The sequence below is a fragment of the Zalophus californianus genome, chromosome 1, assembly GCF_009762305.2.
Source record: "Zalophus californianus isolate mZalCal1 chromosome 1, mZalCal1.pri.v2, whole genome shotgun sequence".
NCBI classification, from domain to species: domain Eukaryota; kingdom Metazoa; phylum Chordata; class Mammalia; order Carnivora; family Otariidae; genus Zalophus; species Zalophus californianus.
Window position 1 is genome coordinate 144,428,922 of NC_045595.1, and position 27,837 is coordinate 144,456,758.

At 49.1% G+C, this 27,837-nt stretch overlaps 1 protein-coding gene and 1 long non-coding RNA gene across 4 annotated transcripts in view; both read right to left on the reverse strand.

Moving 5' to 3' along the window:
* The window catches only part of XXYLT1 (xyloside xylosyltransferase 1), a 163,693-nt gene that overhangs the window by 72,698 nt on the left and 63,158 nt on the right, over positions 1–27,837 (reverse strand). The window lies entirely within an intron of this gene.
* On the reverse strand, positions 6,503–17,281 carry LOC113918664. Its single transcript, XR_003518640.1, has 4 exons — positions 17,247–17,281; positions 15,974–16,046; positions 11,004–11,292; positions 6,503–7,049 (listed from the first exon to the last, which is right to left on the reverse strand). It is a non-coding gene; the product is annotated as an uncharacterized LOC113918664 (long non-coding RNA).

A 27,837-nucleotide genomic window follows, 5' to 3' on the forward strand; every position in this document is an offset into this window, starting at 1 on the left:
CATGCGGGACAGTAGCTTGGCTGAGCCGGGCCGTTTCAGGAAATGGAAGAATTGTTGCATCCTGGGTACAGGAGGTGGTTTGGGGGCGGACTGATAAATGTCTGACCATAAGACGGGAGCCACTGATGTATGTCAACCCAAAGTGAGAAAAGATGCTAAGGATCTAGGTCTGAGACCTATTTCCTCTTGAACTTCGACTCCAGGGGGTAAAGTAAAAAAATCTTCTTGAGAGGCCACATCTGCTCACCTCGCCCTGTCATGCTCTGGTTTCAGGCTAACAAAATGGTGACCCTTGTTGAAAAGGAAACACAAGACTGCAAGTGCTGGCTAAAGATGCAGCTTTCAGGACCTAGAGACCCCATTACCATCTATGACTACCCTGGCCCTGGACAGCACTGGGGAAGTTCCTGACTGTCGAGGTGAGTGTTCTCAGGGTTCAGGAGGCCCAGCCCGGATGCTGCTGCCTGAGGCCCCGAGCACCAGCCTGTCTGGGCCCTGGGGGCCGTTCCTCTATACCAGTGCATCACAGAAGGCAACATGCACGGCCTCAGAACCAGCTGGGAACTTCCCAAGTCAACATTCCCCTGTGGAAAGGCTCAAGCTCATCATCAGCCTCCAATTAAACCAGTCACAAGGCATGTCATCTGACCATGGATGGAATTACGATCCAGAGTGAGTAATTAATGATCGCCAAAAACAAACAAAAGGGGGAAAGAAGCTTCCTCTCCTCCCCCCTCCTTTCTCCTACCCTAGGAACCACTCCTGGGAGACGCATCTTCACATGCACAAAACAACACGCAACAAAAGAGACCAGGAAATTAGGAAAAGACAGACATGCTTGGGTAAGCCCTGGGCCTACCCTCATGGACAACAAACGGGCCTTCTCTGAGGAGCAGGTCAACCATGCAAGCGCCTTCTTGCCCTGTCTTGAAAGAGCGTCAGAGCTTCCCAGAGATAAATATTTATAATACATCAAAGGGCTTTCAGCTCAGAACACCAGGCCTAGCTTTCCATTAACCAGGACAGCGTTCAGGGAGAAGGGGACACTGTGACAACCTGGGCTCTGTGAGGTGTCATGAGGCTGAGACTCTGGAAGCAGCTGCTCGGGAAGGAAGCTTGATTTCTCACCGTCTGCCTGGAAATACTGCAGCAATCAGCCTCTGGGGCTTCTTCATTGCTGTTGGGCAGGACTTCTGGCTTGCAGGAGCCAAAGGGCAACCGAAAGGGATGGAGACCTCCTCTAACAGTAGGAGGCCCATGGCCCGGGAGAAGCTGTTTTGAGGCCTGAGGGACAGGCCCAGTGCTGATGCACCACGCCAGCCACCCTGGACGGGCTTCTCCTGCTGCGGGGTCTCGGGCTGTCATGGTAGACCTGCCACCACAGTGCACCGACCCCAGCTGTATCTCTGAGGCCGTCTGCACTTGGAATGGGTTGTGGTGGTTCTCCTATCCAACCGAGAACTTGGGTCGCTTCCCAGCTGGGCTTTTCCCTGTGCCCCCAAAGCCCCCTCCTCCACTGCCTGCACCATGTAAGGCCCAGCTGCCGGAAGCTGGCTACCTCTGAGGGAAGCTGCCACCAAGGAACACAGTGGAACACGCCAAGGGTCCGAGGCCCCGGGCACCGACTCCTGGGGCTCCTCCAGCCTGGTCAGCCAAACGGTCCCTCCCCAGGAGCAGAGAGAGGGTGTCTGTGTGCCAGGCCCAAGACGGGGGCTTTCCACTTGCTGACTCGGCTCATGAACTTGCACTACACCTCTGTCGGGTAGGTGTTAGTACCTCCTGTGTTCGGGTGAGAAACTCAAGCCTCGGAGAGTGTGGTCAACTTGTCTAAGGCAACCTAGTGAGGAAATGTCAGAGTTGAGATCACAGACTTCCTCACTGGATAGTGTGTTTGATCCATCACACACAGGTTTCGGAGAAAAGCCTTCAGACATCCCCGAGTCCCTTTTAAAGTCCCCCTATCTTTAAACACAAGAAATGCTGTCACATCAAGGGTGAAAACATCAGACAGCTCTAGGCCACCCTGGCATGGTGACTGGGACTTCTGTGGGCAGAGAAGGGACTCCCACTTCCCACAACCACCCCCCTCAAAACCCCTACCCTCAGTGAGCTGGAAAACTCCTGGGGTTCCCTTTCACTGAGCAGAGACCAATGGAGAAATTTCAGGAAAAAGGGGTTTCATGCCACAAAAGTTCAACGGAAGTTTTCAGTGACCACAGCAGACCTGTATAACATATATTATGATATTCAGGTAAGCATCCAAATACTCCGAGATTGTCATGATTATTTCTGCGTGACAAATGAGGAGATGAGGAAGTATGGTAATCAAGATCACACAGCTGGGAAGCGGCAGAGCTGGGGCTCACATCGAACACGTGGGGCTCTTAAAGCCCACGCTCGCTCTTCACCCCCACGCTACCCTACCCTCCGGCCCCCGGATGGCCATGTGCACAGCAGGCTCGGTTCTGCCAGTGCTGCTCAGCCAGGGCGCCCCGGACTCTCCCGGGGCTGCTCTGTTTTCCACATCAGCAGCCGGCTCTGAGCGAGGAGGGAAGGGAGGAAATGGAGTTCCTAAGAGTGATTTATACAACCTGTTGAGCAGTGCTGGTAAAAGGTTTGGGAGCCAAGAGGTTGAAATTAATGGCCACAGGCAGTTTTATGTATTAGCTATACAACAAATTCTTTCTTTCGGCCCTCCTCCTCCCCTCTCAAAATTAAGCACGGAAAACTGACTGTGAGCTATGGGCCGGCGGTCACATTTTTTATAACCATCAGCTTGTTTTGTGGACAAAAGAAAACAAATTATTATGAAAAGACACAGTTGTTGCTCCAGCAACAGTGTGACATGCGTCTCCTCCCTCACTCCTCGAGCCTTCGGTGACTAGGTATATAAATCATATCCTTTAGGATAGGACAGAAGTGATTTCCAACTTGGCTGAAAAACTTTAGGGATGTATATAATATACGACAACACGTACAACACCTGGTCTCCATTTTCCTCTCACTTCTATTGCCAGTATGAAATTATAGCTCAGGCACTTCTTTATGAATTTCAGTCTGCAGAGGAAACTGGATTTTAGATCTGGAAAGCAGAATATCCCCCCTTCTTTCATTTCTATGGCATAGATGTCCGTGACCCCTGCTGGCCTCTCCACAGCTTATAGCTCTCTGGGGTCTGCTAGAGATTTTATTTTTTATCTGCAAAAGCTTAAGCCCTGCTTCCTATTTGGGGCACGACCACATTCTCACTTTGTTCACCAACCCTGAGACTGACGCCTGGTCTCTGCTCTTCACCAGCAGGCTTTTTTCATAGACCTCTGGGATGGCAGCTGTAGCAAGCCATCCTCTTTGGGCAGAATTAACAGGTGTTTTCTGAAAATAGTGATCCGGTTACCATGGGTCTGCCCAAACGGTCACAGATCAACTTTCCAAATGGCTCACTCAGGTTCTTTGAATTGGAATTGTGGGGGCTCCTGTTTCTAATCTCTGCCCTCTCTTTTACCTCCCCCAACCACTCTCTCCCTCTTTCCCTGCATTTGAGCCCAGGCCACATTTGCAGATTCACTGTAAAATTAGGAAAACTAACCAAGCAGCTCCTCATCCCCATGGTCTGCTCTGCCACATACTTGTGCCCCTGGCCCAGCCAGCTTGTCAGGGCCCGTCCACCGCAGCCCTGCCCGGTAGGCTTTCTCAAATGACAGTGGCAACGACAGGACTGATTGCTTGTATTTTTACAGCACCTAAAAATGTTCAAAGTGCATTCCCAACTCACAAAACTCTTTGCTATGCTTCAGCTCATTTAAACCTTACAACAACCCCCAGGGGCAGGTGCATCCGTATGGGTCGGGTCCAGCTACTGTAACAGAAGATGTCCAGTAACAATGGTTTGAATAACACATAAGGCCAAAGCTAAGTCATCCAGGGATTGTCGGGCTGCTTCATAAAGCTATCAAAGGTCCTGGCCCCTTCTACCTTTCCATTCTGTTATCCTAGGTCTGGTTTCCATTCTCAAGGTCTCTGAATGGTGCAAGACAGCTACCTGGGCTCCAGTCAACCAGGCTGCATTCCAGACAACAAGGAGGAAGAAAGGGAAAAGTCCCCTCCCCTTGCCCCCTGCAATAAGGCAGACCCTTTCAACAACCTTCTGGAAGTGCCTAATTTAGTCACATGGCCACACCTAGCAGCAAGGGAAGGGAAGCTAGGACATTAATGCTTTTACTGGGCATAATGCTGTTCCCAAATAAATGGGATTTGCTTATAAAGGAAAAAGGAGAGAACGGACAGAGAGCAGCGACTAGCAGTCCTTCGACAGCTGGCACGTAATTCCCCCCACTCTACAGATAAAGAAACAGAGGCCCAAAGGAGTTAAGTCTGCTGAGGTCACACAGTCATTAATGGCAAAAGAGGAACCAGGTGCATGTCATCTGACCCATGTCCGCATGCCTCTTCCTTGTCCACAAAGTCCCCTCCCTGCAGTGGAGCCGATGGTGTGCGCCCGCCCGCACTCCTGCCTGCTCACCTTCCAGACCTCTGCTCAGCCCTCACCCGCTCCTCGCTGGCCTACCACTGAGACTGCACCCGCTGGCCCCGGGCTGCCACCCTGAAGGACTCCTGTCCTCCACCACCGGCCTCACACTTCCCCTCCAGCCCGGCTCTCCACCCAGCGTCCCAACGTGTCTCTTGGAATCCAGACACGGTCACTAGATAGGTGAACCATGCCAGAGCTAGCCAGACCCTACAGAGCCGGGCAGACCCTCCAAGCAGGATCGTAATCCCCAAATGGTCTCTGTAATGCCATGGGAGTTCTGTGAGCACCATACCTCACACAGGGGCACCCATGCCACCTCTTAACACTGTTTTTGGTGACAGGTCTCTTGTGTGGCCAGCACATTGTTCCATCCTGGCGCTGAATGCACACTCCGTGCACACTGCCTGGTCGTGCGCTAGGCCAGGACACTGACCCAAGGGTCCCTGATGACAACAGCTATGCAAGCACGGACAGTTTGGCTGGCACCTTGGCCATCTTTCATGTCACTAAGAAAAACTGTATTTTGGCAGTTCTTCCTGGTATGAACGGTGAATCCTTTACTCTTTCCTGCGGCTGAACTTCCTGAGTCCGTTCCACTCCAGAGACTCATCCCTCCCTTGGTGGGGTCCTACAGCCCACCACTACCCTCAGAGGCCCAGGTCGCCTCCTGCCCCCTCTCTAGCTGTGCATAGCAGAAGGACCTGCAACCATGACAGGGGCGCACACTACTGAGAAGTTTGCACAAGGAGGGAAGTGCAATCCGGCGGCGAACTGCCAAATTTCCCCCAAGGAGAAGCAGCCCACCTTCGGGGATGTGAGCAGGTTCTCCCGGGACCTGTGGGGCAGCTGGGGAGAGAGTGGCCCTACATCATTCCTTGTGCCCAGAAATCCACAGCACGACAACTTTCACAGAGAAAAACCAGTTTCTCCATATTGGGAACCCAGAAATACCTTTCTGAGATTTATATGTGAAGACCTACCCATTCCCTTACCTTCTGCATCAGGAGAAAAAAATATGGTTCAGGTTCTCCCGGGACCTGTGGGGCAGCTGGGGAGAGAGTGGCCCTACATCATTCCTTGTGCCCAGAAATCCACAGCACGACAACTTTCACAGAGAAAAACCAGTTTCTCCATATTGGGAACCCAGAAATACCTTTCTGAGATTTATATGTGAAGACCTACCCATTCCCTTACCTTCTGCATCAGGAGAAAAAAATATGGTTCTTATCTTTTCAGGAGCAGCACCTGTGGCCCCATGACAGTTTGCAGACTGACTTGACCAATGGTCAAATAGCACTTCAGGCTTCCTGTCTCCTGAGCCAGGCCACTTGCCAAAATGTCATGTTATTTTATTGATTCTATGCTACAGTTAAAAAAAAAAGTGAACTATCTATCATCACCTATAAAATGAGGTTCCAAAGGCCAGATACTGAGCTAGGTATTTTTATGTGTTTTACCTCATTTAATCCTTACATGTTGGGTTTATTGTCCTCATTTTATGGGTTCTTCCACCAAGACAGTCTGCGTTTCAATGCTTTCATCCCTGTTTACCAAGGTTAAGGGAACCCCACAGGAGCCCGAGTCTGCTGGGTACTAAGAATTACCCAAGAACAGGAAGAGGTCACAAGACTCCATTCTAACTTCCATTTAAAAGCCCAATCTGCCTTCCTACGGAGCGGGGCACTCAATAAACCCTCTAACTTGTTCCCATCCCAGACTCTACAATAGAAAAAATTCTGTCTACCGAACTGTACCTAAGCACTAATTAATTCATTTCCCTGTTTTAATTAAATTTTAATTTCATTTAATTAACTAGTTTCTTTTTAATTAAGTAAAATTAATTTGCTTCCATTTTTAATTAAGGACATAAAATTTAATGCCAAACTGATATAATTGTAGATGATAGCAAAAAAAAAAAACAAAAAAGAGAGAGAGAGAATTTAGGCTCTAAAATATTTCAGTATGTGTTGCTTGGGAAACAAGGCCACTCTCCTAATGACAGTACAATCACCAAGCCCAGGAAATTAACATTAATACATCACTGCCATTTAATCTATGGCCCCATTCAAAATTTGCCAATTGTCCAAAAACAAACACAAAAACAAAATTTATGGTTCAGGATGACATACAGTGGTCCGGTCTCTTCTGCCTGAAGTAGTTCTGCAGTCTTTCCTCATCTTCCACGGCTGGGTACAGTTTGAGGAGTACAGGCCAATCGTTTTGTAAAATCTCCCTCGATGTGCATTTGTCTAATGTTTCCTCACAATTAGATTCAGGTTATGCAACTTTGTTCAAGAACAGCACAGAAGCAAGACTGTCTTCTTCTTGCTCGATCACATCAGGGGGCACAGCATGTCAATCTGTCCCATTATTGATGCTGTTAATTTTGATCATTGTGAAGTTACCATTTGTTCTCTATAACAACAGCATTATGGGGGGAAACATTTCCAGACTATGCAAATATCCTCTTCCTGAACAAGTTTGTGCCTGCTCTGGTCCAGCATCCATTGACTCTTCTCATCTAAATAAAGGATTACTATAATGGTTACCATCAACTGGTGACTTTCCAATGCCTTCATTCCCTCTGTGTTTATTAACTGGTATTCTACCGTAAAGAAGAACTTTCTGGCATCCCCACTTACGGCAGGTCGTACCAAGCAAATTCGTCCCTGACTGGAAGGTCCCGGTGCCACCCACCGCAGGGGTCCTAGACAAGGAGGGAACGTCAGGGTTGCTGTCATTGGGACTTTTAGGTCCATCCTCCAAGCACTTCCCACCTGGCTGGGAGACAATGACCCTCTTGAAAAACCTCCAGCAGCACCACACCCTGGTGCATTCTCATAAAAATAAAATAATTGAAGAGAAACAAGTATCACAGTTTCAGAAGGCAACACCACCCCACCCTGGCTTTCCTCTGTTTTGTAAAACAAACAATGCATGGGCTTGACCTTATTTAATGAAATGTGACTTCAGGAACTTTAGGCAAGTGTGAGTAGACGGGGCATGGGGGTAGAGGGCTGACTCTGCCCCTACTTCCAGCCTTGAGTAAGCCACCTCTCATCCGGGCATCAGTTCTCCCAGTCTGTAGAGACAGGAGGCTTAGGACAGATGCCCTCCAAGACACTTCCCGGCCCTGCCACCCGTGATTCTGAACGGAGGTGGCCATTTCCCCTCACTCATAACCCAGCAGCTTGTTCTCAGAAAAACACAAGATATATAGATTAGGCACAGGAGATGGGCCTTGCTCTGTTGACCTCAGCCGTGCCAAGCCAAAGCAAGTCATAAAGTCCCCACTGTGTGCCAAGTACTAGGACAGTGTGGAAGAGGTTCAGAAAGGAAGGACATTGTTCCTAGCCTCAAAAACTGCAAATTAGGGGCGCCTGGGTGGCCCAGTCGTTAAGCATCTGCCTTCGGCTCAGGTCATGATCCTGGAGTCCCGGGATCGAGTCCCGCATCGGGCTCCCTGCTCGGCAGGGAGTCTGTTTCTCCCTCTGACCCTCTTCCCTCTCGTGCTCTCTATCTCTCATTCTCTCTCTCTCAAATAAATAAATAAAATCTTTAAAAAAAAAAAACCCACACACACAAAAACTTAAAAAAAAAAACAAAACTGCAAATTACATTCTCTGCTGCCGCCACTGCCACTGCTGGTTCCAACATTCAGTATGACCATTTTTCATGGTGATAAATATTACATATGAAATTCACATTGGTTTAATACCTACTATGCGCCGCACACTAGAATGCTTTTAAATCTCCCAGTTTCCATTTAACAAATGTAGAGAAGTAAGGTTTATAGTAGTCAAAGAACTCGCCCAAGGTCATACAGCTAGTGAGTAATGGAGCGGGAATGCACACGTCAGGTGTAGGTGGTTCTAGGGTCTGAGTCCCTTTAAACAGGTTTACTTCAAAGTCCGCCCACACCCATGCCAGTTTATCTGTTGCTGGTAACAAACCACCCCAAAGTTAGCATCTTCAGTGCATGCTTATCCCTCATGGTTCTGTGGGTCAACTACGCTTACTGGGTGGTTCTCACAGCGGGGGGTGAGGGGGATCTCTCTTGTGGGAACGGTACAAACAGGGGTGGAGGCTGCCGTCGGCCAAAAGGCTGGGCCAGGCTGGACGTCCCTATTACTCACGCTGCTAGCAGTTGCCACTGGTTGTTGGCAAAGAGTGCTCCGCTGGGCTGTCCACCAGAGCACGGTCTTGGGGGCTCTCCCAGAGGTGTTGGCTTTGCCCGGCATGGCAGCTGGATTCCAAGAGGGAGCTTGCCGAGAGCAAGTGTTCCGAGAGACCCAGGCAGACAGTGTGTGGCTCCTGGTGACTAAGCCTTCCAAGGCCTGCTGCATCACTTCCACAGTATCTTAATAATCAAAAACGAGTCACAGGGCCGGCCCAAATTCAAGCAGGGGGACTACATGAAGCTGTGAGCACTGGGAGCCGTGGCTGATGAGATAGGTCATCTTTGGAGCCCAGCTACACAGAGCCTCGCCCTATAGTGACATTACAGATTATCTACATTTCTTCTTTATGGTCGTCTAAATTATTACCATATGTATGTATTCTTTTGTAATCACTGAAACAAATTAATATTCTAAAACATGTTATAATACATACTATATGATTATCAGTATGTTAAATATATACAAAGTTTTATGTATTTATGTGTGTATACACACACACTATGAGACTGGGAGAAAATGTACATTTTTTAAAAATACTTCTCATCTTCTCAAAACGGACATGTACTGCTTTTAAATTAAAAACATTTTTAAAGGGATTAACTACTTCCTAGAAAATATCCATTTTCTGGCAACATGTATCAGATTTAAGGCATCTGCCATGACCTCAAGATTTTTTTTAGGATTCCTTCTCAAGGTGGCTAGAGTTACCCATTTTTATAATAATTTTCCTAGGATCAAGTCCATCTAGAGATTTCTGCCTTCCTCCTACTTCACCACAAGTAGCTTTCTGGATTTCCAAAGGTATTTCTTTTTTATTTTATTTTTATTTTTTTTTAAGATTTTATTTATTTATCTGACAGAGAGAGATCCAGCGAGAGAGGGAACACAAGCAGGGGGAGTGGGAGAGGGAGAAGCAGGCTTCCCAAGGAGCAGGGAGCCCGATGCGGGGCTCGATCCCAGGACCCTGGGATCATGACCCGAGCTGAAGGCAGACGCTTAACAACTGAGCCACCCAGGCGCCCCGGTATTTCTTTTTTAAAAAGAAAAAGCCAACAAGAAGCTGGGAGTTACTCTCATCTGATTTTTTTTCCTGCCATTTATGTAAGTGTATTTCTGCTACATTTTCCACACCTCCTCTTGCCAACTACATCTTGGAAATCCAAGGCCAATGGTTGGGTGCTTTGGGTATCTCAGCAGCTTAGAAAACCCTCAAGTCTACTGTGATGAGTCTTTCTTTCAGAGGCCAATTTGCATTCTCAGAACTCCAGGACAGAGGGAATCCAGAAAAGAAAGAGCAGCCGTGAGATACACGAGGCATGGGAAGCTCAGTCAACTCTCTGCAGTAAAGGGGTTAGCCTGAGGCGGAGCAAGCCTCTCCAGTCAGGTAAATGACGGTGAGAACCTCACCATGGAAAATGGGGGCTGAAGGTAATATAGCTGCCACTGTCCCAAAACAGAGAGCGCCACTGAACCCCACCCCAAAGGCAGGCCAGGGGCCTCCCTCTGAGTCATGGTACCAGAGGGCAGTGGTAAGCCTGGACGGGGCACTTCTGGAATTGGGTGTGGAGAAAGCAGGGAACTGGGGCAGGCGGTGTCAGGAGGGGGACTGAGTTCTCCCGGCAGCCCCACCTTCCCAAAGGCAGGCAGGCTGTGCTCAGCCCTGCCCTGGGGTCCTGCTACCAAGCCCACCAGCAGTAGTGGCTCTAGGAGCCTAAGAGGCTGATCTGTTGAGTCATTTGGCACTATTTTTACCCAGTCACTTTCCAACCGTAAACCCACATTTCAAATTTCATTGTTTGGGGTGGATTAAGAAATTCAACTTGGCCTTTCTTGTGGTTTAACTTCCTGCATGCCTGTATAAAGGAAAAACTTGAGAATTCCTATGGAAACATGACATTTTACTGGCAGGATGGTGTCCGGATTTTTGGTGTCTCGACTGTTGTCCTAACCTACAGTGCTCTGATTCAGCAAGGAGGGCTTGATTTGCCCTGTTCTCTGCTCTACTAAGGCAGAGAGTGTCCCACATGGCAGTGTATGGTCTGGCTAATGGAAGACTAGGTCAGAGCAAATTTGTTTATGAATATGCCAGTCCATTATTAAGAGTTGATGCTGCCTCTGTGCAATTCATATAACAGTTAATTGTGACATGCTTAGTCATTAGTGAGCAATACCCAGGTACGGAGTTTGGTAACTGTCGGTGACAGCAGAGTTGAACAAGCTGAAAACAATTCCCAAATGATTTCAATTATAAAGCCGGGCATGACCCTGTGGTCATAGGAACACCAAACACATACCAAAAGAGAAAGGAATGTTCCTTTTCTGTGGAAGCCAGGATGAGTCCTGTTTTCTTTTTAAAACACTTTCACCTCCACTCCTATCTTAAGTTCAGTTGCGATGCCTGGTTAACTTTAATGCCTTTGATATAAATGGTCTCTAAAACTTCAAGGTCTTCCTGACTGCCCAAAACACTTCTAGCTCAGGCAGAGCTATGATCTTCTGTTCAAGGATGGAGCCCCCTTTCCAAAAGGAAAATCCAGAACGGCACCAAATTTATCTTCTGCGTCTCATGAGAGGCTTGACATGCTATAGAAAAAGCAAAAAGTCAGTTGTTGCTAGAAATACACCACTTGGGAGCAGACACGCCCCCAGAGGCTGACAGTGTGAGCACAGCCCTGCTTTCCCTCCCAGACCAGGGGCAGCACGGAGCCAGGCCCTCTGAGCGCTCAGCCCACCAAGCCTGCACATGCCAGCAACGCACTGTACAGTTCTGAGACTCGGGATGCTTTTCCTGCTCATGATGGATAACTTCGCATTCTTTTGATCATCCAACAAATATTTATTAGCCCCCTGCTATGTGCCTGGTGTTCCAACCACTGCAGATGGAGCAGGGAAGACAGCTCAGGGCCCTGCTTTCATGTCAGTCCCAGTCTAGATGAGACGACCACACAGCAGTGAATGCTGTGGGGAGAAGCAAGCTGAGGAAGGGGGTGCAACATGATATGGTGAGGGGCAAGTGAAGTCGGGGAGACAGAGAAGGCCTTTTGCGCAAGCAGCATTTGAGCTGAGATCCGAACGATGGGAAAAGAGAAAAGCCAAGATCCAGGGGAAGAGAGAGCAGAGGGAGTCACTGGTGAAAAACCAGGGCTGGCCTTTAGCACATCTGCACGAAAAGGAGGGGGAGGGGTGTGAAAGTTGTGGCCAGAGCGTGCGGTGGGCAGGCATCAGACCCACCAGGGGACTCTAGCAGGACAGAAGGGTGGCCTGACCGGGCAGCCTCTCCCCTCTGCAGACCTGGCACTTCTCTGTGCCTCTGTCCCCGGCCAGGGGTCCTGGCCTTGGACGTGACGTGCCCCTTGGGCACCCCAGCTCTTGGGGCTGCTCTCAGCAGTGAGGATGCTCGGCTTGAGAGCTGTAACAGAGCTCCCCCATCTAGGGAACTGCTTCTGTCACCTAGTTTCTAGGGGGCTGGGGTCCAAAGACAGAGGATGCAACTGTGGCTCCTCAAGGAAGGCCATACGAGGAAGGCACAGGGACCCGGGCACACTCCCTGTCCCCAAGTCCTCCCTGTCCTTACGGGCCGGTTCTGGTCCTGGCCTCGGCTCTCCTTCGTGCTATCGCCACAACAGTTCCTTTCCTCCCACCAGCTGGGCTGGGAAAGTCACACAAACCAGAGCCTAATGAGGGTGGAAAACGGCACTGTGGGGCCCTCCTCCGCCACCCCCACCCCACCCACATATCAGTACATGGGAGCAATCAGGTTAAGTGATCGTCAAGAGCAGGGAGACCAGAAAAGTGGCCATAAAAGCCCACAGCCCCGCAGTCACCTGTAAAGAAGTCCGGTGTGGGGTGGGGGTGGGGGTTAATTCATTCAATTTTCATTCAATTATTAGTTGAATAAACATATGATATCTGGCTCTCTGATTAGGCAAAGCAAAACAAGTTCTCTGCCCTGGAACGGCTCACAGACTAGTGATAGAGATGAAGTAACAGCAACAATCAGCACCCAAAGACACCTGCGCTCAGGGTCTGGGGCGTGGTGGGGCGGAGGGAGGCAGTGCTGTGGGTGCAGCGAGAAGGCACACTGGGGGAGACGTGTTACTCACTTGGGCCTTGTCCTGGCCAGCTCAGGCTGCCATAACAAAATATCACACGCTGGGTAGCTTACACGAGAGACACTGATTTTCTCACAGTCCAAGAGGCCAGAAGTCCACAACCTCGGTGCTGACAAATTCACTTTCCGCTGAGGGGGTCTCTTCCTGCCTTGCAGACAGCCACCTTTTCCCTGTGTCCTCACCGGCCTTTCCTCTGTGCTCATTCAGAGAGAGCCACACTCTGGCCACTCTCCCTCTTCAATAAGGACACCAATCCCATCTGACCAGGGCCCCACCCTTATGACCTCATTTAACCCTAATATCCTCCCAAAGGCCCATCTCCAAATACCACCACCTTGGGAGTTGGGCTTCCACATCTGAATTTGGGGGGCATACAATTCAGTCCACAACAGGCTTTGAAGCACTGATAGGCACCAGAGTTTTTCTCTGTGGGAACTGGAATTCCAGGAGAGGCTGGCGTCAGCAAAGGCAGGGCCATGCGAGCTTGGAAGCCTTGCTGGGAGAGTAGAAAGCCAGCCAGCTTGGTTCGGGTAAAGGACTTGTGAAGGGCACAGGGAAGGTGAGGCTGCTGAAGAGGTGGTTTGGGGGCAAGGGATGGCAGGGAGCCAGGAGCGTGCTGAAAAGAAGACTGACAGGGCCCGGCCTGTGTACTGCAAAGCCCTCCCAGGCTGTGTGGAGTGGCCAGACTGAGAAGGGGGACAGTTAATGGGCTGCTGTAACAGTCAGGACAAGAGAGGGAGAGGCTCTGAATTAAAACCATCGTTCAGACTGGTGTGAGGCTGCAGACAGAGGAGCTCAAGCTTTTCTGGGACTGGCTGACTAGAGCCCAAGCCTGGGGGGTGGGAAACAAAGCTGAGGTCCCCCTGCCCGGGGCTGCTTGGCCCACCCCCCTCTATGGGTACCAAGAATCTGCCTAAGTCCCACGGACACCAACACTCCATGTTCTCCCACCACCCAGTGAGGAGGCACTGGCCCAGCACAGCGTGGCCCTGCCCTGCTGCGAGCTGGGGCCACACACAAAGGGTGGGGGCCTCAACAAGAGTATTCACAGATAAAAGGGGGGGGGCTCTCTCCAGTGGCTCTGAAGTCAACTGCTCCTGAACAGCCTCCCTGAAGGCTACTTTGCTCCTTCTGACTCCCGGGCCAGAGAAACCGAACAAAGAACAGAACCAATGCTTACCAAACCACACAGTAACCCACCCTCCACAGGGCCCCAAGGAAGGGCAGCTCCTTCCGCCCGTCTTTGATGGGAAGGCAAGAGGAGCTTCTAGGTGTTCTGGAGCTGGACACATGCCAGTGACCCAACAGGCAGCATTCCTGATTCCTCATCAGTGGTTCTGGTGAGGCCAAGAAGCCAGTGTGGCTCACGGGGTCCCTGTCACAGTTGCCAGCCTCACTGTGGCCCCTGGGCCCACTTCCTCATCTGTAGAACAAGGGGCGAGGCCTCGGGGTTCCTCAGGCCCCTTCCAGTTCTAACCCTACAACCACCGACACAGTACCTACACCCGGGAGGCAGCTGACTCTAGTGGTGCCTGATGCCAAACGACACTGAGTTTTCTAAGACTTGGCCAAAAAAAAAAAACACTTCTCAAGGCACACTCAATATATGCCTAAAAAACTGGCATGACACTCTATTTTTATTAACTGAATCCTATCTTCTCAGTGATGAAAAGCATCATTTCAAAGCTCTTTCATTTTCCTTTCTGATTTTCAAACGGCCAGTGAGCTTCCTATTTCCCCAAAGTTCCTTCCTCCGACCATCCCCACTGCACCAGGCAAGCAACTTGGGGTAAAATACGACCTCCACGGAATCATATTTAAAGGCATCTCTTTGGAAAAGTGAGCTTCCATTTACAAAGCAGGCACTGCTCTGCTCCCTACCAAGCACCTGCTCCTTCCAGAGAGTCCCTCCTGTTGCCTATCAGAGGCCATCACCCCTTTTCCCTGAAGGACAGTCACCAGCTGTCACTCCTGGGATGCCTCCCACAGGTGATGAGACCACAGAAGTGGTGTCAGCAGGAACACTATGGGGCAGAGCCTTTGGCTCCCTCACTTTACAGGGGGTACAGTCACTGAACCAGCGGCTGGACAGGAAGTCCATGCCACAAGGAGGACGCGAGGCCATGCAGGCACTTCTCTGGTGACTGCCTCGTTTTAATGAAGCCTATGGGTCATCCCATGTCAGTGTCCTATAAACCAAGTCTCATGGCAGCCAGGAAATGCAGTCTCGTTATCGGATGTCAAGAAAACCTCACAGTCCCCACCCCATTTTCTCTCAAGTCACCAGACCCTCAAAAGATGCACCTTTCAGGGTGCCTGGGTCGCTCAGTCAGTTGAGTGTCTGAGTTCGGCTCAGGTCATGATCTCAGGGTCATGGGATCGAGCCCCGCCCAATGGGGAGTTCAGCCAGGAATCTGCTTGAGATTCTCTCTCTCCCTCTCCCTCTGCCCCTCCCCCCATGCATGCTCCTCTCTGTCTCCCTAAAATAAATATATATTAAAAAAAAAAAAGATGCACATTTCACTTCCCTCCCCAGGGGCTGAGGATAGGGTCCTAGGATCAGGACCCTACAGACCAAGCCCAAGGATTTGCTTATACTCTCTTGCTCTAGGTGCCCCATTCTTTTTCTTCTTAGGACTTTTCACTATTTGTAATTACATATTTATTTGTTTATTTACTTATTGCTGGCCTCTCCCATGAGACTGTAGGCTCCATGAGGGCTTATTAGTACCCAGTACCACGCCTGGCACATCCCACAACTACTGTTTTTTAAAGTAGGAAATACAAGACTCTCCCAGAACCAGATTCACTGTGAGGAAGCTATTCATTTAAGGAGCTGAGTGTCTCATGGGGGTGACTAGAAAAACAGCTATTCCAAAGAGCAATCAGGGCTGTGTTCTCAGGGCCACAGAGGCAAACAGAAAACTCTGCAGGGGAGAGGGGGTCAGGCGAGGACACCCAGGAGGTGATCCTCAACCCAAGTACTTAGAAGACAAGTGGCAGGACCTTACAAGCAAAAAGAGGGCCCACAGGTCAACAGAGCACAAAGCAAAGCCAACCAAAGGGAAAGGTGGCCACCTGGACCACTGGAGCAGGCTCCTAGAGGTCCGGCCAGGCCAGTGTTGCTGGGTATAGGGGTTGTGGCAACTTACCCACCAGAATGTCAGTATTTCAAATTTTTACGACCAGAGTAGCCATACAGTCTGCATGGACTGAGCATCAGCCCTGTAGATAGGAAAAGAGAGCAGAGCCATCGAGAGATAGGTGTGAGAGCTGGTGAGACCATCTGACAATCCCAGGGGAAATGAGGGAGGACGGGAAATGTAAGAGCAGTTCTTTGTTTCTGGCTCAGGCAACCTATGATCTGCCAAGATAAGGAAACGGCAAACTTAGAAGATAATCAGTTCTATGATACGTGTTGACTTTGACGTATCTGTGGGACATTCAGATGAAGATCTCTAGAACCAGTCCTAAAGGGAACTTTCTAAAAGCAGGTGTCAGGCAGACACAGGCATAAGGACGCTGCTAGTGCACACCCAGACCCTGTTCTCCTGGCTCCCTGCAGTCACATGGCCAACTAACCCGTTCCCGGATAATGGACCATGAGCAGGAGGGATGAGGGTAACTTCTGGACTGGAACAGTGGGAATCCACTGTACAGTCCCATCCCCTCTTCCCCTGTGAACTGTGAGTACCAGGTGGTGTGGCTGCAGGATGGAAGAGCCTAGACCCCTGGGTTATTGCTTGAAAGAAAGCTGCCCTAAAGGACTATATGCCCAGAGTGAAATTTGCTTGGAGGGGAAAAAAAACATAGGTATTAAAGCACTGATATTTCAGGGCCTGTTTGTTACTGCGGCCCAGTCCAGCCTCACCTTACTAATGCAAATGATGTCAGCATATAGTATAAGTCAAGGCACAGATAAGGTGAGCATGCAGAATCTTTTACCGGCTCACACACCTCAAAGATAGGACATAATTTTAACAATGGGATCACACTCCAGTAATGACCTGTAAGGATGAAGGGCACTCTTGCCCCACCCTGGGGTGCATATCACAATCTCAGGTAGAGTAGGGCTACAAAGAATGTTGAAATCCCCTCCAGGTAATTCTGGTATCTTTGGGCTCATACTCCACCCCCATGATCTGAGAATAACTGGGATGAAATGTGGAGAAGCGGATCTTGAAGATGAATCTGGGTTCTGTTACTCAGTCTCAAACACAGCAATTCACGCTTGTGAACCATCAGTGTGTGCCACCTCTGACACTCTGGGATTACTCGATTAGTTTATCTTGCCCCTCCCTCGGCTCCTCCAGTACCCCGCATTTGGACACATCCTGATGTCAGAGAGGCGAGGGAAGTGGAGTAGAGCAGGACATTAGTTTGTATCACACCGCAGCTTATGTGCACTGACTCCCTTATGCTTACCTAGGGACTCTGAACAGTCAAAAGGCAGAAGTGTGCAGCTGGAATTGACAATGTGAGTTAAGTCAGTAAGAAGACGCCAAAGTCACTGTTCCCATAGCAACACTCCTTACCTCATAGAACACATGCCCACAGTGTCTGCTGAAAGTGTGATGTTAGATGCAGGGCGTGGCCACTCAGAACCAAGGGGCAGGAATGCCCAAACCCCTGCCTGGGAACGGATTCCCCGGGCCTGCGGACACAGCTGACGTCCCCTCTGCCGCACGTCTGGGGCCACTGCCACCCCTCTCTCTGGACCCTCACATTAGCGCATCCAGCTCGGGGCTCTGGTCCTTCCTCAGGCTGCAGGGGGTGTCTTCCTACCGAACTCGTCATGCTCAGACACTTTGCTGGTGATCCATGCAGACTTGCTCCCTCCCTCACACTGTTTATTACATAATCCTACTGTGGGCGCATGGGGTTCCATTAGTTGTTTCTGCGTCTGTACCGCTCACCGGGCAGTCTTACCCTCCTTCTAGCCCCAGCCCTGGGAGCCGGATCTGAGGACGGGCCTCAACAGCAAGCTGAACTCGAATGAGTGAACGCGGAACTCTCGCTTCAGACTTGCTCTGTTAACTACGTCCACCGAGGGTGTGTCAGGAGAAACTGAAACTCACCGACCAGCATGCTGAGGTCACGCAGCAGAGGCACAACAGCAGCGTGCTTCCGCTTTCTGTCATTTCACTGCCAACAACTTTCAAGACCCGTGCCTCCCTCTTCTCTTCTGTCCTGAAAACCTCGGCAAGCTGCTAAGAAAGCCTGGGTGCTCCCTTCTTGGGTGCCAGCAGGAAGTTCAAGCCACCGAACCCCGGCCTGTACAAACCCTCACCCCAACCCCAGCCCCCACCACCACAAGAACCCCAGGTCGGTCTCCCTTCCCTGCTCTCACTGGTCATTTCCAGACCAGTTTAGGAAGCCTGCCCTGCCCACCCCAGGAAGTCTCATTATGTGGTCTAACACCACATTGGGCGGGGGGGGGGGGGGGGGGGGCAGGAATTTTCTGTAACCGCAAGCACTGCATCTCCAGCAGGATGCAGCCATCAACTACGAACTGACATGCAGCTACATCAACAGAGGTGTAGTGCCTCATACGCGGAGGTGAGAACATCGCCTTACTCTGCACTCCGCTCTGCACCTGTCCCGCTCTCACGACACCCGCCTCTGAAGTACTCTCCTATTCAGATCTGAGCCCCATACTTTCAGAGGCACAGAGACCAGCAGCAGCATGCCCAGAAGCAGGCATCTGGATCGTGGGCAGTCTGGAAGTTTCCTGTGGGGGACACACGAGGAAACTGGAGCTGTTTCCCCTGACTCAAAGCTGCCTTTGAATTCCTGAAAGAAAGGAACTAGGCTTCTTCACTGAAGTTAAGAGTTGGTACAAGCATCAGCAGATAAAAGCAGGTTTTGGACAATGTAAGAAAGAAGTTTCTGAAATCCAAACATGTCCAAAGATGAAAGAGGCTGCTTCTGGTGGTGGCAGTTCCCCGCCACAGGGAGTCCAAGTGGCATGCACCCCATCATCTCACTCTCCGGGGATGCCACAGAGGAGACTCGAGAACTGATAGAGGAATTGTGCCTTCGAGTTTTTCCCAACCCTGAAATTCTCCCACCCAATTCAACAACTCCCTTATCTCCACTAAAAACTGCGGTGTTCAATAGTCTGACCAGAAAAGGATATGGAAGGTTCAAGGACGGGTTTGCCATCAAGTCCTAGTTCAACTGAACCTGAATCCCAGCCAAAAAATCAGGGAGCTGAAGAGATCCGTGTGTGTGCACGTGTACGCGGGCACGTGTGAAGAGTTGGGGGCATGTGGGGGACAGAGGTGAGACAGAAACCCCAGAAGGGGCACCGTTAGGTTACACATTCATAATCAATCCCAAGAAACAGAAACAAACTCGTCTGACTCACCCAGAGGAAAGCAGTTGTTAACTGGGGACTCCATTTCATCCTTCCTGTGAGGGAAACATTTAAAGGTGATTTCCCAAATCTCACTGAGAGTAGTAAAGATGTGGCACAAATTGAAAAGCAAGCCAGTTACCAACTGATTTCCTCAGTGTGGCTTCTGCCTGGGAAGTCCTGTGTCTGCACCTCCATGCTGTGTCACTGGGATATGCACCTCTGAGAACCCCTCCTCTGCGCTCCCACACTGCACCCCATCCCCCCTCTCCTTCCTGTTTTTTCTGCCCCACACACAGAACAGGACTCCACGCTGCAGACAGAGCAGGACTCGGTAAAACGGAGTGATGAAGCCACTGGCGAGGGACAGGAATCTCTGAGCTGCATCAAGGAGCGACCTGGGGCTCCGGGGCTTCCTGGGAGAGCGCTTTTGACCTTTGCAGAGCGAGGCGAGGGGAGCAGAAGTGCAAGGAGGGCAGGTGGCCACGCAGCACCTGGGAGGGGCTGACCATGAAAGCCATACATTCATTTTTTTTTTTTTTTTTTTAAGATTTTATTTATTCATTTGAGAGACAGACAGAGAGAGCACAAGCAGGGGGAGAGGCAGAAGGAGAGGGAGAAGCAGACTCCTGGCTGAGCTGGAAGCCCAGCACGGGACTCGATCCCAGGACCCTGGGATCATGACCTGAGCCAAAGGCAGATGCTTAAACAACTGAGCCACCCAGGCGTCCAAGGCCACACATTCATTTCTAAGTCCAGATCCCCAGATCTGTACACTAAGGCCAGGGGGTGGGAGTGGAACAGAAAGTCCCTTAGTAACCATAGAGGACACTTCCACCCCGCAGACCTGGCTGGGCAGGGCCAAGAAGGACGGAGTCTCAAAGGTTTGCAGATGATTTATCCCTCTGGCCTGCCTGGTCCCCAAGACTGATTTCCTTTGGCTACAGCCTCCCCGATTTCCAAGCTGTTTCCGGCTGCTTTTCTCATCTCATTATGCCCTTTTGAACAGTTTCCTGTTCCTTTTTCTTTCTAGGGGGGCTGCTCCTCTTCCTGGCTCTGTAGCCCTTGGAAATAAGCAAACAAACAGATAAAAGTCAGCCTCTGGGACCAGCCCCCACAGCCCCTCCTGGCCCCAGGGCTCCATTGGCCCCGTCTGGCCAAGGGGGACCAGGCAGCAGCCACCGCCAACGTGATTGGGCCCACATGCGCACTGCGCCACACACACCGACAGTGGGCTGGAGGGGCGTCCACAGCTCCCTCAGCCTATGCACATCCGCTCACCAGGAGTAGCAGAGAAACAGGATTTCTCCTTAGGAGCAACTCCAAGAACCCTATCACCATCACAAGACTTTGGTCATAAGAGGTTTCCAAAGATGAAGGTGGTAGATCGTTAGCTGGCAAGAAAAAAAAAAAAAAGTGACCTGGTTCATCCCTGCTTGGCTAAGGAGAGTTGACCACAAACCAAAATATAAAATGCTCCATTGATTGCAAAGAATTCAGTTTGGACAAAAGACAAGCAGGTGGAGAGTATAGCGGGAAGTGAAAGACATGGTTAAGCTGAGGTAGAGGCTTCCCCAGCGGACCATGGGCAGTGAACAGAGCCTGGCCATGGGCCAGGAGATTAGAACTTAGAGCCCATTTTCCTCCATGAAAAGAGAAATAAAGGTGTTAGCGTATTTCAGAAGGCAACGCTTGAGAAAGCATGGCTTCCTCCCCTGATGACGAGAGCTAAGTAAATCACGCTGCTCACCCTTTCTGCACCGGCTGCGGGCTGAGAAGCTCTTTCTGCAACTAGGCACGTCTTTCCAGCTGTTTCTGAGGTCTGTGCTTTCATTTGCTATATATTCAGCCATGGTCCTCAGTCTCTATTTGTTTTTATTTTTTTAGCTTTGTGTTATTTTAGCAAACACCTCCAAGACTCTGAGGAATAAGGGACTGAGTCGAAGAAGTCATTACTAGCAACAATACTGGTGCATGAACACTGTGCGAATACTTACCGTGTACCAGCTATCATTTTAAGCTACTTCTGTATATAACTCATTTGGTTGTCACAGCAACCCTGGAGACAGGTGTTTTATTATCCTCACTTCACCAAGTGGGGCACTTGGAGCCTGGAGTAGTAAGTGCCCACAGGTGTTATCTGGCAGAGCTAGGGTCTAAGCCACTGTGTTCTTCTCCATAGGCCATACCCTTCCCCACTGCAGTGTGCATGGGAAGAGGCAGGGAAGATCGATGAATTACCTAATTAACTCACAGACTAAGCTCTCTGGCTAAATTCTGAAGTTAGCTCCAAATGAGCTGTAGTGTTTTTCTTGACAGCCCTGGTCCTCCAAGATCTCCAGTGACATATGCTATGACAAACACACTTTCTATGTCAAGAGGCGCCCCACTTCTCCAGTCCAATTCCAAACCAACAGGACCCAAAACTGCTACTGGCAGAGTTCCTGCCTTGTGCCAAACACCGTGAAGGGCACCCTGACCCATTAACCCAAATCCTCTGATTCCTAGTCATCAGCTTTCCGAATACCATGCCAGCCCTCAACCAGGGGTGTGCTCATGAGCGAGTCACCTAACCTCTTTGTGCTGATTTTTCACAAAACTCTGGTAGCCACGTTCTTACCTCATGCGGTGGCTGTGCAGATTAAGGGTCAGGACTCACAAAGCACTTAGATTCGTGGCTGGCATCTAGTACGCACTCAGTTAATACCAGCCATTGCTGTTGCTGCCACTCTCACCAGACAGGGACATGAGGCAAACTGTTCGCTGTGGCAGTACCAGTAGCTTCGCCCATACAGGGGACCGCAGGTAGCATCTCCATTCTAAAGGTTTTATGTCTCAAATCACTCTCCAGATAAACCGATTAGCCCTACACTCAAGTGGGCAGGCCTCCTACCACAAAATGACGCTCACGGGATAAGCAGGGTGTGTTACTCCCACTGCCAAAAGCTTGTAAACAGTTCTTGCAGAGAAAACATCCTGCTTGGTTTGCATTCTCCTTCGGCCTCCTGGAAGCCTAAGCAATGAGCCAAGGTCTGCTTTCACCATCAAGAGGTGAAGATCTTAACACAAAAAGTCATTGGTGGAAGGAAGGAAATTAAGCGCGCACGCACACACACACACACACACACACACACACACACACACAAGACCTTACATTTTTCATCCCTTTATGTGAAATTTATTTTTTCTCCCAACAGGAACAACTACCTCCCCATAAAAGGTCAGAATTTAAACTGTTAGGTCGGGGCTACCAAAACAATTCCCTAAACCCAGAAAGATTTACTGAGAACCTTCTAAAGCACCCGGTGCTAAAGCATGTACCAAGGACAAAAGAATTTCAAAATCCAGAGAATAGAAAAAAATGAACTATATTTCTAAAGCGTGTATCATGTTTTCATGTACTTCATCTCCTTTATTTTCTATAAAACCCTGTGAGTACACATTAGTATCCTCATTTTACAAATCAAGAAACTGAGGCTCAAGCATGACAAATCAATGAAGTTCACACAACCAGTTTGTGACAAACCCGGGATGAGACGTTCAGGCTTGGGAATTCTAATCATCACTGTTCCCACTGAACTCTTGGGACTCAGGCTAGGACCGACTGATCTGCTCTTGGGCTCTCAGAGAAATTGGCTTCCATCTGCTGTAGCCACTGGAGGAAGGTCAAGTCATTACCAGGAATCCAGAGGACTCAAGTCCCTCCAGACTGGGGTCAAGGCTCTGCCACAGTTGTGAACAAGATGGAAGTAAAATTACGACAGGGCCCAGAACCCAACTGCTACTCACCTTGGTCCCCAGGGAAGGGGTGATTTAGAACTGACTCAGACCCCACCTCTCAACACCCCAAGGTTTGAAGGGAACTAGTGTGAGGGTTGAATGGCCAGAAAAATCTTGAAGTACTGTGACTTCCCAGGGTCAAAGAGCTCTGTAAGGCATCTGTTTTGGGGAAAGGAGCAGTGTCCTAAATTCTGGAATGAAAATCTGCTGGAAGGCAGGCTGAGTTATCTTCTAGAAAGAGGGAGACAGAGAAAACCAAAGATAAAAATGAATGGCCTAATTTGTACAACACTTCCTGACATATATAAATTCATTTTATCTCCATAACAGCCCTATGACGTCCACCAACAACAGTCAGACCAAGATAGACAGACGAGCCCTGCACCAAAGCCACCTGTGTAGATCCCTGCCTATGTTCTTCCATTAACAGTGAGTTGGTTCAGTGCCAGGAACAATGGACAAGCATGGTCATTGCTTCATTTTTACAATGACAGACTACACAGGTTTTCAAACACCTTCCAAAACATGCTAAGTGTGGAACGAAGAATGGTCTTTAGCACAATGTGTGGAGCCCTCCATACTTCTATTGATTTCCTTCTGGATTTCAAACTGTCAAACACCACTGGATCATAGCAAGGGGACTAACAGAATGGTATCCATCTTCCCTGCCTTTGCCTTTAAACTGAAACATGATTAAAATCCCAACTCCCCTCACTGGCTATCACCATACCCTCAGACCACTTTAAGAAATGGCCTCCTCAGGGCACCTGGGTGGCTGAGTCAGTTGAGCGCCCCACTCTTTGTTTCGGTTCAGGTCATGATCTCAGGGTTGTGAGATGGAGCCCTGCGTGGGGCTACCTGCTCAGTAGGAGTCTGCTTAAAGATTCTCTCCCTCTGGCTCTCCCCCACCTTCAAATAAATAAATAAACCTTAAAAAAATGGCCTCCTAATTCTGGAAGTTAGGAAAATCTCCAAAGTGATTCAGAAGAACCCCTATCCTCCACCCCCAGGAAACCTGATGAGTCTGTCTGATCCAGGTCTACTTAATCAGAAGTTAGATCACTCTATTTTCAGGTCCCACTGGACAATCAACACAACCCCCTCCCCCCTCCCACGCAGCTGGTAAAACTCCCAGCATTCAAATTAGCATAGACTCTGTGGGTTGAGAAAATATTCTGGGAAATCACTAATCCTGAAGGAAGCACCCACACTTCAGTTAAGGAAAAATTCTAAAGTTCCTCCTTCATGTCAAATCATTCTTATCTCTACCAATAAAATGGACTACATTAAAAAAGAAGAGTTTTCTAGTGTCTTCATCCTTTCAGTTTCAGTTTCCCCAGTGCTGGCACTTTTATGCGGGTCACTTTCTAGACCGTACAAATCAGAAGTTGTAGCAAGGAGGGCTTGGCATCCTTGATGTCTACTCTTTTGCAGACCAATGACAGCATCACAAATGACTTCACTCCGGTTAAACAAGAAAGGTGGGCAGGAAGGAAAGAAAAGAAAAAAAGGTGAAAAGGAAAGAAAGGAGGAGGTGCACTGGAGTATTGGGAAGAAAGTTCTGTTCTGTCAGACAGAGAACAATCAGGGTTTTGGAATGGTCAGTGTCTTTGAACTTAGAATAAAGAATGGAAAAAGCAGCTCGGTTGGAGAACATTCCATCATGATCATCTGATTAGCGGAACACGAAACACTGAGCACATCTGCAGTGAAAGAGGAGAGGAATAAGGATGCCAAAGGGACACTCCCCAGAACCAACACCACAAAGACAGAAAGACTAGAGCAGAAAACAAGTCACTGGTATCTTCTGGTCCTGCTTCCGGAGCAAAGCCATAGTCTGGACAGGTTTTTGATCCATGTTTGTTTTTTCACTTCAATCTCTGAAGTCACTGAATGACCATGGGTAATAAGGTCAATTTGTGCTGATTTATAACATCAGCTTTCTCACTTTAGAGCTGTGGCCCAAGTTATATGAGCCCCCAATCTGAGGTCCTATGGTTTCTGCAACTGGACTGACCTGGCCGAAGGTGGCAAATCAGCTCACCCTCTGGGTGCTGAGGGACCCAATAGGGTTATGGCTTCACTTTCTTCTTTCAGGTCCTTCCTGAATATTAAAATAAGCCCTGACTCTTATTCCTCTGAGAGGGGGTTCACACACCCATCTCTACACCTGGACACCCACCTCTCCTTCCACAACAAGCCCTGACACCCGCCCTCCCCTCCCCGGATCTTTCCCCAACCACTTTCACTCAGGTTTGTAACCTCTTGACTTCCCACTGAAGGCCTTCTCTTTCCTTAACATTCCAGCTCTGAAGACTCTCAACCAGAGCTTCCCCACCCCACTGTCCACACCTGCCATGGTGGTTAAACCTTCCCTCTCACTTAACAATTCCAAACCACTTCTTTCCTAGAGTCCTCAGGCTGCCTTCTGGTACATACTAGGTTTCCCTGGTACTTGAAAGCCACCGCAGAGCTGCTCCCCAGACTCTGTCAATCTCCTCTTCAAAACCTTCCAAAGTTGGCTCCCCACCACAACTCCACAAACAGAACTTTTTGATGGGCTTTGATGCGCTCCGTGGGGATCCTCAAGTCCAGGCCACACTCTTGGGTCCATCCCACAAAAGAATGCATGAAGAAGCACTTAAGCCACTAGATGAAAATGCAAACCACGTTACTCCCTTGCTTCAAACTCCATCAGCAGTTGCAAATCCCACTGTCCTCAGGAGAAGATTCCCCAGGCCTCAGCACAGCTCTCGATCCTGCCTGGCCTGGCCTGGCCCTGCCGACCCTGGACCCCCAGCAACACAGCACCTGTAGTCCCCTGCACTGCCCTTATCATGACTGTAATTAATTAACCACTTGTTCAATAATCTGATTAATATCTGTCTTCACTATACATTCCATGAGGGCTGAAACCACATCTGTTTTCCTAACCCCACATTCCCAGCTCATGGGGGCAGGGTTTGATGAGCAGTTGGAATTCAATAAATCTTTGCTGAATGAATGAGGGAATGAAGTGCTGGTGACAGCTTCTCTGTCCACCTGCGTCCTGTTAATGGCAATGTAGGCTGAAGCTTTGCTCCTGATCCCCCAACTTTCTCTTCTGTGTTCCTTCATTAGATCTCGGCCTCCAAAGCCATTAGCCCCCTTCAAGTTTTTCAGGAAATTTGAAACTCTCCATGTAGCACTATGAGGAACCATAAGAACACAGTCAATCAATCAGAGAGACAATCTCCCCCTAATATCTTGTTCTAACGTTTATTGGAATGACTTAACCAAGTACTGCAACATATAGAAGGAAAAAGAAATGGGATTCTGCCTCTGGAAACCATTCCTCTAAGCTCCTTTGATTTTAATTGCTTTGCGTGCAAATGGAAGAGTCCCAGTTGACTGAAACTTTTTTCATTTGCAGCCAGAGTGAATGATGCAGGCTGCATTCCAGTGAACATGCTCTTAATATTATAGGAAGACTTGGGGCTAGGGACATGCCTAGACATGATTAACAAAGCTGTGCACTTGCAAATTAGATGAATGCCAGGAAATATTTAAAACTTTCCTTTCTTACCAAACACTTCAAAGACATGTCCTTATTTATTGTCAACCTTTTACCCCCAATTTAAAACAAAAACAAAGATAAATCCTTTCTGTCTGAGAAAGGCTCTACTAAAGAAAGTCACTGTGATATGAAATGCATCTCAAGGACAGGAGTTCAACTAATGCCTTAAGTTTCCCTAGCTCTAAATACAAGAGTAAATATCTGAATCTAGGAAAGGTCTGATCCCAGAGATACCACTTCTAGATAGGAAGAAAATCTAAGGGACTGAAATGAATTAGTTTACCTCCCAAAGGTATAGTCCATAGGAATAGTCTCTAGCCAGCAAATCACACATGTAGGACTTGACCTTTACTCCTTGGGGAAGGAAATCCAGGAAGCAAGGCTGAAACAATCCGAGCTGGCTGGAGAAGACTGGAGCAGCAGCAGCTGCAGGGCTTGTATATTCCAGCAAAAGCTACATCTGGTCCGCAAACTGCTTCTGCAGTTTCCTCTCATTTCCCGAGCTGGGCAGACAGTGACGGAAGGTATGCTGGCCCCGGGGAGCTCTCCAGAAACCTAAACTCCTGTAAAGGCCCGGTGAGGTGAGCTGTGCCAGGTATTTTCCACACCAAGGGCGGAAGGTGTCTCCTGGGTGCACATGGTCTCCCCCACTTTAGATCCTCGGGAATCTGAAATGCTGATCACCAGCACTAGGGGCCCATCCAGCTCAAAGTTCAACAGCTAAAACTCCTTGCTCCCATTTCTGTCCACTGAGCCCTATCTCAGAATCATAGAATCTTGGGGTCGAAGGGGCAAAATTTCTTTCAATCCTCACTCCGGTGGTTGATTTTCCTCTGCAAACAAGCTTGTGTAAACATCAAGCATGACTCAAACATTTTGTGATTTAACTTGACAGAGACATCTCATAACCAGGAGGTGCTATTCTACTATGCTGCATCAGACTGGCCTGAGTTCAAGCTCTGCTCTAGCTTTCAGATGTGAGATCCTGAGTCACGTCTTCTCCCTGAGCCTCACTTTCCTCACACAATAATAGTAAACAATAATGATGCTTCCATGCATTGAACACTTGCTACGTACCAGTCACTATGCAGAGTACTTTACACTGATTTGATAATTCAAGCCTCCCAAGAACCTTATGAGTTGGGTACTATGTTATCCCCATTTTATATAAGAAAACCGAGATCTAGAACATATGTGACATGCCCCCTAAGCTACACAGACACAGGGCAACCTCTAGGGATCCAGTCTTAAAAATAAAAAAATAAGTAATACTGAACAAATACATTAGTGGCCACATACTGGAGGTGAGACATTTCACAGAT